The sequence below is a fragment of the Magnolia sinica genome, chromosome 19 (genome assembly GCF_029962835.1).
Source record: "Magnolia sinica isolate HGM2019 chromosome 19, MsV1, whole genome shotgun sequence".
Classification (NCBI taxonomy): domain Eukaryota; kingdom Viridiplantae; phylum Streptophyta; class Magnoliopsida; order Magnoliales; family Magnoliaceae; genus Magnolia; species Magnolia sinica.
In genome coordinates, this window is record NC_080591.1 from 65,229,590 (window position 1) to 65,239,056 (window position 9,467).

General features: G+C 42.5%; 1 pseudogene; it reads left to right on the forward strand.

The window, feature by feature from the left end:
- Positions 1-2,540: 2,540 nt before the first annotated feature.
- Positions 2,541-6,721, forward strand: LOC131234659 (vacuolar iron transporter homolog 1-like; annotated as a pseudogene).
- The last annotated feature ends 2,746 nt before the right edge of the window (positions 6,722-9,467 follow it).

The window sequence follows — 9,467 nt, forward strand, 5'->3', positions numbered from 1 at the left end:
AATCTAAAGCACCTCATATCTTTGAGAGGCCACTCTTAACCGTTAACGATACAATTCCCAAGACTCATGAGACAGGCATGGTGGAATGGGATACTGTGTCCGAACTGTTGACCTACGCTGGGGTAACGAGCCTCCCCGTAGTGATCAGTGAGCAACCAAGTCTCGGGAGACATGTATGGTCGAATGAGACATTGTGTCTATGCTGTTGGCCTACACTGGGGTGACGAGCCTCCCTGTAGTGACCAATGAGCATAGGAGGTAATATGTCATTATTTGAATGGCCTTCGTTAAATTACCCGGCTGACGGTTCCATGCTAGAGTACGGTTTGAACGACCCGGACATTAATGGAATTGGGTGATGAGCCCTTCCTTGTAGTGATTTGGTTATGTGACAAGCCCGCACCTTGAAACTGAGTGATCATACTCGGTGCTTGGGTGACGACCCATACTGAGTTGATCTTCATACCTTTGTATCATGCCTTACTTTTGGAATTATTGATTTGTGAGACAAATGGATGATACTTGAATTTGGATCAATGATCGCATGCTCAGAGTTGCTATGGCCACCCTAGGCCAAGTGATCTGGATAAGGCCATTGATTAAATGGAGGTGTTTCAGCTTCTTTAATCTTGTTGGATGAATGAACTTAATTAAATACTCGACTAACATGAATATTCAAGCATTGCATTAGTTAGGTTGGTGACTCAGCAGTCGAGGTCGCATTGAGGGAGTGTTTGTCATTTGCGATGGTAAGATGGAGTCGCTTGAGGAAGTGTTGTATGGCAAGGGCATGCATCATATCATAATATCATGCATGTGCATTAACAAGAGTGTCTAGGAATTGTATGCTTATTTTATTTTTCATTAATTGTCTATTGAATTGATAACATGTGTAACTTATTGCTAATGGAACCCACTGAGTTGATCACTCACTTCCACTCTGGGACGGTGGTTTAAAACATCAACCAGACCTCATCTTGGATGCAAGTACCACAGATCCTGATGCGTTAGAAGAGGCGACCATTGCATAGTCTATTTTAATTTCAGGAATTGTTCAAAGCCCAGGTAAAATGAATTATAGAACTCTGCATCTGCAAAGCATAAGTAGCACTCGGGATGTCGGGAGTCAAGTATCTATTCGGCCCCCAAAATCCGGGGTGTTATAGATGGTATCAGAGCAACAGTTTGGAATTAAACTAGATCGTGAGCTGTGGACTTATTATAAGACATTTGTTGATGTAGGGGGGAGCGTCGGAACTTAACAACACTGAAACACTAGGACCAAGTTCCCATTTAATTCAAACAATCGAGCCTCAGTTAGAAAAATGGAACTTAGGTGAGATTCAGATTAAGAGCAAAGAGCGGTAATAATGTTAGAATTAGTTCCAAAAACATTAGAGAGTGTTCGACCCACAATCGGGCGAAAACTCATAAAACTTAACATCGCAATCCAGCATACTTGAACTAGGTGACCGAAGTAGCTCGCCCTACCCCAAATTCGTGTAGGATACATCTAATAACTCACTTCGGTTCGAGAGTTACGTCCATTTCAAGTTCTGATGGTCCAGATTTATCCCGCTTCTGTTCGAGACTTCTTCAGGCTCACAATGATCATTAGACGGACGATTCGAAGCCCGAATTTCGAAGGAAGAGGAGCTGTAAAGTCAGAAAAGCTTAGGTTCGCCACAAACCGATACCCTGAGCCCACATGGGCCACCGCTGACTCAAACCTGACGTCCTCGGTCCATTTTGGACCATTGTATGGCCTAGATGGGGTGGAAATGTAAAAAGGGGGAGGAAACGAGCCAGAGAGTAGTGTTGCCCACTCCGGGGGGGCATGCCCACACCCAGAAGGAGCAGAGAGGGGCGTTGCCACCGCTGGGGGGGCGTGCCCACGCCCGAAGAGGCAGCAGGCTGCGTGGCCGCCGCCCGGGGGAGTGCCCACGCCGGGTTACACAAGGCCGCCCAGGCCGGGGGAGGCCAGTAGGCTGCGTGGCCGCCGCCCAGAGGGGCGTTGCCCACACCGGGGCTACCTAGAGCCGGGTGTTGCCCACGCCCTAGAGCATGGCCATGCCCGGACCAATCAAACAAAGTGTGGGGCCCACTTTTCTTGCTTAAGAAGGGTTTAAACCCCCAAATCTACCATTTCTCCATGCCCTAACCCCCTCAAACCCTAGAAGCTTTATCTCCCTTCAAATCCCTTGAACCCACCTCAAGAATCTATCCCAAATCCATCCAAGCTCCATTCTTCCATACTCAAACCACCTCCATTCTTGCATCTACACTTTCCTTACTCCAAACCACACCAATTTCACTCATCTTCTCCTATTCCCAAGCCTCAACAACTCATCACTATCCTTAGTGGTCCTTCTTTCTATTCCTACTTGTCTAAGCCCATCCAAACTCTTTATTATTATTATTATTATTAAGCACTACACCATCCAAACCCAACATTTCTCCCTTCTTTGTCTTTATTCAAAATCTCAAAACCACCGTTCCCTTATAAACCCATTTTTGCTTACTCAACTTGGACAAAGAGGATGACATTCATTGCAATCCCCTCTTCAATCTTCTTCGTTCCCATGATTCTCTCCCTCATGAGGAAGAAAAGACAAGCTCCCAATGAGGCGGGGCCAAGCCGTGAGATGCGAAGCAAGAAAAATGCTAACCCACAAGCAAGGGCATTTTACGCCCGAATCAAGAACCCTGAATACAAACCCTTGGGGTTTAACATTGAAGTTAGCAACATTGTCATCCACTTTGGAGTGGAGGCCTTCTCGCAGATACTTGGAATGCCGAAGGGAAAGGTGCAAATCGACGAGGAGTTAGCAACGTGGCAAGGTCAGGAGGAACGTGCTCTCCTCTTTGGCCATCCATTTATTTTTCTAATTCATTTTATGGTATAGACCAAAAATTAGATATATCTCAATGTCAAGTGGACCACATTACATGAAACAATGTTGAATGAACATCGACAATTAAAAACTTTCTCGGAGCCATAAAAGTTTTGTATCAAGCTGATTTTTATTTTTTCCCTTCATTTGGTCCGTACCATCTAATCAACCGATTGGATGTCAAATAAACAGTATAGTGGGCCTTAGGAGGATTTAATGGTGGATATCCTATTGCTATTGTTTTCTTGTGGTGTGGTCCACCTGAGATTTATATCCCTCTCATTTTTGGGATCAAATCATAAAATTATCTGTAAAAATGGATCAACGAATGGATGAAACACATACATCATGATGGGGCCCACAGAGCACCGGCCACTGGGATGGTGGCGGGGAGTAGCCAATCCGTTCCGTGTACCACACACAAGCGATCTAGCTGGTGTGTTGATGTAAGCAAGTTATGTGGGTCCCATCATGAGGCATGTGATATATCCAAGCGGTCCATTCATTTGACGAGCTCTTTGTAAGGCTTGAGCTGAAAAATAAGGCAGATATAAAGATCATTTGAATTGAAGGTCTATCATTGAAAACCCTTTTTGGGCTACAGAAGTTTTGGGTCATTATGATATTTATTTTTTCTCTTCATCCAGATCTTTGTGACGTAATGAACAAATTAGATGAAAAAAAAAATTGTTTCGGTGGGCCTTATGAATCGTTTAACAGTGAAAATCATTATCACACTGTTATTTGTGGTGTTGGGCATTTGAGCTTTTGATATGATTCATTTTTTTGGCTCATGCTACTAAATGATTAAAAAAAATGGATGAACGGTGTGAATATAATAAATACATCCTTTTGGGACACTTAACTTTGACCTCCTTTGAACCGTTCGTACAACTCGGAGGGACAGCGCTTGTCTTTGCACGACACGTGGCCACACCAGCTATGGAAACGGATAGGCTATTCCCCCTGCCACTTGCCCGTGGCTGGTGGTTGGTGCTCGGTGGGCCTCACCATGATGTATGCGTTTCATCTATAACCTTCATCCATTTTTACATATTATTTTAGGGCTTCGTCCCAAAAATGAGAGGGATGTAAATCTCAAGTGGACCACACCACAGGAAAACAATAGTGATTGGACACCATTAAAATTCTCCCAAGGCCAATTATACTGTTTATTTGACATCCAATCTGTTGATTAGGTCATACAGACCTAGATGAAGAGGCAAAAAAAAAAAAAACAAAAATCATCTTAATCCAAAACTTTTATAGCCTCCAGAAAGTTTTTAATGGGCGATATTCAATGAACACTATTTCCTGTAATGGGGTCCACTTGAGATTGGGATATACCTCATTTTTTGTCTCGTACCATCAAATGATCTAGAAATATAAATGCAGGGCATGTATGAAATGTATACATCATGGTGAGGCCCACAGAGTACCGGCTGGTGGCAGGGAGAGTAGCCAGTCCGTTTCTACCAGCTATATGGCCGGCGTGTGTTACACCGGGACCTACCACTAACCGATTGCTAGTGTTCAGCGCTACGTGGACCCCACCATGATGTGTGTGTTTCATCCATGCCATCCAACTATTCTTTCGAATCATTTTATGGTATGACCTCAAAAATGAGGTTGATCCAAATCTCTAAGTGGACGGCACATTGTTGATTGAACGACCACCATTAAAAACTTTGCGGGGGTGACAAAAGTTTTGGATCAAGCTGATACATTTTTTCCCTTTATCCAAGTGTTTACGACCTAATCAACAGGTTATATGTCAAATAACCATTACAGTGGGCCTTAGGAGCTTTTTAATGGTGGACGTTTAATCATGATTGTTTTCCCATGGTGTGGTCCACCTGAGATTTTGATATACCTCATTCCTGTGATTAAGCCTAAAAGTATCTTTCAAAATGGATGGACGGCGTGGATAAAATACCTATATCATCGTGGGGTCCAGATAGCACCGATCACTCGCCACCTGGCCGGTGGCAGCGTCACTAGCCAAACCGCGTCCCAGACCTGACTGGACGGCGTTGTATATTTATGCAGCCATCGATGTTTTTTTTAAAGCTTATTTTACAACCTTGCCCAAAAAATAAATATACAAATCTACCACAACACGGGAAACGGTGGTCAGTGAACACCTATTTTTTGTTGTGAGGTCCACCTGAGATTTGAATCTACTTAAAAATTTCGCTGATTTAAGGGTCTGTTTGGGCGGTGGGATTAGAACGGGTTAGGTGGGATGGGATTCAAAAAACATAATTATTACCCATGGTTGTCCCCTAATACGGGATAAAATTAATGCCGTGCTTTGTTGATAATACGGTGGTATATTGAATGAATATACCTACCATCATTTAAGATTACTGAGAATAACACACATGTGTTGTATCTAAGCCATTCATTTGTTTTTTAACCTTATTTTATGGCATGGGCCTAAAAATGAGGTAGATCCAAAACTTATGTGGCTCCAAAGAAGTTTTCACAAGTATTCAATCCCTGTTGCTTTCTATGGTGGGGTCCACTTGAGCTTTAGATTTACCTAATTTTTTGGCCCATGCTTTAAAATAATCTTAATAAATGGGTGGACGGTGTGGATATAGCCACACATCATGGTGAGACTTACACAACTTGCTAAACATCGAATGAAATTGGCACAGGACCAATGCAATTCCATTTAATGTAATTTCAAGCTTTCTCATTCTTCCTAAACATGGAGTGGAATTGGCACAGGACCAGATGAATCCCATCCCACCTAATCCCTTCTAATCCCACCGCCCAAACAGACCCTAAAATCAGCTTACAAAACGGACAAATGGCATAGATCATTTATTTATTTTTATTTTTTATTTCGTAACGTTAATTAAGCAGTATTTTGTAAAATTTTCATCATCTTTTTAAATTTAATTGGAACGTTAATTAGGCAGTATTTTGTAAAATTTTCATCATCTTTTTAAATTGCTGTGCTACTGTAAGCGTAGATGACGTGGCCAATTAAATTAGAGGGTATAGGAAAACCCTGTGCCCGATCTACACCGTTGAAAACAAAGAACGTTACTGACCGGTTACCGTCCATTAAGTCATCGTCAGCAAAGCCGTTGCTGTGATACACGCCATTTTCCTTCTCCATATAACTCCCATCAACTCCTTTAATGGCCTTCCTAGGAAAATCACGTGATCAGCACCTTATCCTCCTCTTCCTCATGGCCGTCCTTGGAAAATCACGTGATCAACAGTCCGACATAAAAAAGCAGTAATCAGACACCAACGATCAACGGCTGCGATCCGTCGTCCTAGGAGCCAACAATGGGCCGGTGTCCATAGCCTCGTTGATGATGGGAGTTGGAGCTTTGAAGGAAGACCGAAAGGCTATGATCCTTTCCGGGTTCGCCGGGCTCGTAGCTGGGGGCCTTTAGCATCGCCATACGAGACTTCATCTCTGTCTACTCCCTTGTTATAGAAGAGGACCAGAGAGAGAGAGAGAGAGAGAGAGAGAGAGAGAGAGAGAGAGAGAGAGAGAGAGAGAAATTAAGGAGGGAAACCGCAAGAGCGGGGAAAACAAGGGAGGTTTGAAGTCACCTAGCCCGCTTCAGGCGGGCTGCGGCATCCGCTCTGTCGTTCTCTTTGGGGTCGATGCTGCCTTTATAAAACCGCACAAGGTGAGGCTAGGAGTTGTGGCTGGAGCGGTGACCTTGGCGTTGATAGTGTTTGGAGGGCTGGGAGGGAAGTTGGGGAGGTCTGGTGTGAGTCTGTTTTTGGGAGGTTGGGTAGCCATACTCGTGACTTTTGGTTTGATGAAGTTGTATGGGTCTTATGTACTCTGAAAGAAAGCTTTTCTTCTCTTCTTCTGCTTTTCCTCCCTTCTCTCTTTGCTTCCAGTTGGTAAGCTTGTGAGAGTGGAGGCAGTCCTCCAAGTAGGTTGTGCTCTTCATGGAATGGTTGTCCACCCTGTATTATATTTCTGTTTTTTCTTTCCCTCGTTTTTTTGTAAAGTTATATATGAATTTGGCATGAGATGGGAGAGTGGAGGCACTGTTGTTTATGTAATATGTATTTATCACATGACGGTTGAATAAAAGTTGAATATATTCAGAAGATGATTCTCTTTGAAAATTAGTGAAAAAATTTAAACGAATTTTGGAATTTTTATTTTTGATTTTTTCTTCTATATTTCATTGAGTGCAATACTCTCTGGGTGTGTAGAGGAATGGCCAAATTAAATCAGATCCTAATCAAATTTAAACATAAAAAGGTCAAATATGCATAATACTTTTTTGGGAAAATCAAACCTTAATATTTCCTTCAAGTTAGTCTCCAAGAAGTTTTTAACAGCACCACTGTTTACTGTGTGGTGTGGTCTACTCGAAATTTGAATATGCTGCTGATAAAATACATCATGATGGGCCACGGCAGCATCAGTAGTAGGGGTGTCAACTGGATATGGGTTAGGGGCGGGCCAAGCTCGGTCTAAAATCTGACTTCAAGTGTTGAAAAAATCATACATAAATAATATTTTCCATAAAATATGTAAATCGAAAATAATCAGAAATCAGGATAGGCTGAAGCACGCACGTATGAGAACGTTGTCCTTAAAGCATTATCTGCCTCTATTCAAGTAGATTGAGTATGCTGAAAGGTTACAAGCAAATCGCTTCTAGGATATGACGAGCCTAGTATGGATCTGCGTTAAGCAAAAACGAGGACCCACCAATAGAACTATTGCATACAAATGTCTACCAGAAATAATAAAAGGAAAATCCCCAAAAAAAGAAGAAGAAACATATGAGTTAGATCACTGCACTGGTCTGTTCTTCAGCTAATGGTTCAGATGAACCCTTCTAGACCACAACACTGGTCTGTTCTTCAGGCAATGGTTTGAATGAACCTTGCTGTCTTGCAGGAGTGTCTATTCATAGGAAAGGACTTGGTTTGTATATGAGTATGCTGGAATGTGATTTTGTGATGGATTGTAAACCCATCCAGGCCCAACATATATAGGCTATGATGGTCGACAGTTTTAAGGGCTGAATGAGAACATGTATCTTATATATATAGAGGTTGGAAATGTAGCTGTTGGAGTGAAGTGTAACTCCTCATGCAATTGATAGCTGACCATACAGAAATTGTTGCATATGGCTAGCCCAACAGCTAAAAACGGCTAGCCAGTGTCTCTAAATGGTTAGAAACTGATGCATGTAGTTGCTGTTACACATCATGCACAACAGTCAGAAATTGCCAATAACGGCTAGTTTCTCACAACAACTATAAAACAGTCATGTGGATTAAAAGCCTTGAACCAAAACTGTCAGCCATCATAGCCTACATACGTTGGGCCTAGATAGGTTAACAATCCATCACAAAATCACACTCCAGCATACTCATACAAACTAAGTTCTTTCATACGAACAGACACTCCAACAAAACAGCAACAGTTTTGTAAGGGTTGCATTTTCTTGGGTGAGGCCGAGATCTCCCCTAATCCGCTTTCAAGGGTCATCGCCGAATCTGTCAGAGATGAATGACCCCGGCCACAGATGTTCATGTGCCCCTGTTGTTGTAACATTTGTTGGGCTAAAGAGACGCCTGTGACAAATCCACTCTGTCCATTGGCTTTTCAAGACCACGATAGGACAAAACTATTAATATTAGGCAGATCTAAAACTCAGGTTACCCATAATAAATGAGACAGTTGGAGCGGATAGGTCGATCGTTGAACTGGAGCTGGCCATGATGTTTATATGCCATCCAAAACCGTTCATAGGGTTATTACCACTCAGATAAAATGTAGGCACAAATGTCATCCCGATACAAAACTTCTGCGGCCCCAACAAAGTTTCCAATGGTGGGAGTTCAATTCCCGCTGTTTATTGGGGTATGACCCACATGAGTTCTGGATCTGCATGATTTTTAGCCTCATGTCCCACCATATTCTTGAGAAATTGATGAACGGAGTGGATCTTCCATGGAGATGGTGGATAGCCTCTGCACAGTAATATACCCGTGTCAGGGTTGTGTGTGTCCTACGGAGACATATGTGATAAATCTATTCCATCCATCTAATTTAAAAGACCAGAATAGGAGATTATTCTAAAAATCAGACAGATCCAAGATAGGTGGGCCACACTAACAAAATAACAGGAGCAAAAATGCCCACAGTCGAAACTTTCTTGGCACTGACCATGATGTCTATATGCCATCCAAACCGTTCATAGGACTATTACTACTTCAATAAACTGTAGGAACAAATATCATACTGATATAAAACTTATATCATTCAAGGTGTTCAATCCCCACTGTTTCATGTGGTATGGCCCAAATGTGATCTTTCTTTTATATATATATATATATAAAAGAAAAGAGAGATGTAAAATCATTCGGGCCAGGCCCACGTAAAAAAACATGAGCCCGCCTACCATATAAGACACCTAGACACCAGGAACCCATGGGAACACCTCATCAGCAAAAGACAGGGATGCCCAGCAGGACGGAAAACAATACGCCACCATTATATAGGACCAAGAGAAAAACAAAACCCTTCCTTAGGTTGACACTGGGAAAACTCGAATAGAA